We start from the raw sequence: 2,299 nt of genomic DNA on the forward strand, positions 1-2,299 counted from the left end.
TGAAGAATTGATTAATAGCAGCGGTCCCCAACCTTTTTGGCACCAGGGACTGGTTTCGTGGAAGACAATTTTCCACGGACCAGGGTGGCGGGGGGTGGTTCAAGCAATAATGCGAGCGATGGGGAACAGCAGGTGAAGCTTCGCTCACTTGCCTGCCACTCACCTCTTGCTGTGCAGCCCGGTTCCTAACAGGCTGTGGACTGGTAGCAGTCCACGGCCTAGGGGTTGGGGACCCCTGATTAATAGCATATTTTAAATATATCAATCATAGTATATTTTAAATAATATTAAAATGTAGATATTATATAGTGTATTAGTCTTAGTATATTTAAAATTTTGATATAAAGCTTCAAAAATATCAGTGGGGAGAGAGAGGATAATTCACTAAAGGTGGTAGATCCAAACCCTGGGAGACCTAGGGTGGCTCCACCTTTTTCCCGCTCCCCCTCCTCTCTGGCCACACTCCCTGCCCCCATGGTACAGGATAGGTATATAAAGTGGGTCCCCTCACCATCTCTTACAGCGGCATTCTCCTCATCCAGGAGAACACCTTCTGATAAGGTACTTAAACCCATTCATCTGGCTTCATGTCCAGTTGTCCCACAGGATGCTCACACATGGCTGCCATTCCTATAAAATACAGGAATACAGGCTGACTCCTGCAGCCTCCTGTCTCTGCTCATTGTCTCTCCCCAGTTCTCCTGTTCAAACAGGACACGGAGTAAATCAGCCAGTCAGCTGCAAGCCAACTGTTCTTGCAGAATCCCCATTCTCTACAAGCAATTCACTTGGGAGCCAAATATAACCTTCCTCTCTCTCACCCTGCCTTCCTTTCTCCATAGAGTTCTCTTATATAAACCAGAGGAGCCTATAGTTAGAAGGGGCTAGTATATGGTGGGGAGGTGCAGATCTGGTTCGAGTCCTGGAGGGATTGTCTCACTCCAGCTCTCTTTAGAATATGAGATACTGGCTGTCCAATGTGTCCTTGGTTTTGTCCCCTAGTCAAGAGAAACAGAAAAAACCCCACTCAAAATCCTAATACATACACTAATGCAAAGGAAAATATCATATGAAACTGGTGACCATGGTTAAAATCTAGTAGGGGACTGACTGTCAAAAGGGAACTTACAAGGGTATGTCTGAATCTTTTCCAAGACTATATTCACATATTATTTGTGTAATTTAAAATAAATCAAAAGCATTGAAAAATTTAAAAACTAATTATTAACAGTCAAAAAAAACATAACAGTGAATATAAATCACAGAATGGGCTTTGTCACCATAAAATCAATGAAGAAAATTAAAAGATGAATAATTTGCTCATATAAAGTAAACAAATATATATATGCTTATCTCATATAAATAGATTTATTAAAACCCTAATGGTTAAATGAGCTAGAAACATGAGTTAACTATTCATAAAAGACAAAAAATAATTGTCTATCTAAGTATGAAAACAAACCAATATCTATTGCTTGCCTCGGGGTATTGGATTACTGGTGGGGTTTCTTCCCTTCTTTTTTCTTATAAAATTTGTACAATATATATTTATCTCTTTATAATCAAGAGAAAAAAACTTTTAAAAAGCCCCTCTCACGCTATCCCCACCCCCCAAGAGAGTATATATGTATATATATACCAAATATAAATTTTTGGTAAGAGAGTCCCAATACTAGTGAAGTAAACAGAGAGCAGTATAGAAACTAAGAGCCCAATATGTAAACCTAATGATTTATCCTTTTCCCAGAGAAGCAAATATTTTAAAACAGTTTTAATCCATCTGATGGATTATAATTGATTTTATACTTTAAAAAGTCACTGAGGGCTTCCCTGGTGGCGCAGTGCTTGAGAGTCCGCCTGCCGATGCAGGAGACGCGGGTTCGTGCCCCGTTTCGGGAAGATCCCACATGCCGCGGAGCGGCTGGGCCCGTGAGCCATGGCCGCTGAGCCTGCGCGTCCGGAGCCTGTGCTCCGCAAATGGGAGAGGCCACGACAGTGAGAGGCCCGCATAACGCAAAAAAAAAAAAAAGGCACTGAATCTTTATTACAGCAGTCTTAAAAGAAACATCAACACATACAAAGAAATTTAAAAGTTGTTGAGTTAAACAATAAGTATGGGTTTTTTTTAATAATTCTACAACTTTCTATAAACTATTTCCTATAGCTTTTCAGTGACAAAGAAAATTGTTTTCCTCTGGCCTTCAACAACTCTGACACTTATTATACCTTGTTTTTTTTTTTTTTTTTTTTTTTTTTTTTTTTTTTGGTACGCGGGCCTCTCACTGTTGTGGCCTCTCCC

This window comes from Lipotes vexillifer, unplaced genomic scaffold (assembly GCF_000442215.2).
Source record: "Lipotes vexillifer unplaced genomic scaffold, Lipotes_vexillifer_v1.1 scaffold1759, whole genome shotgun sequence".
Classification (NCBI taxonomy): domain Eukaryota; kingdom Metazoa; phylum Chordata; class Mammalia; order Artiodactyla; family Lipotidae; genus Lipotes; species Lipotes vexillifer.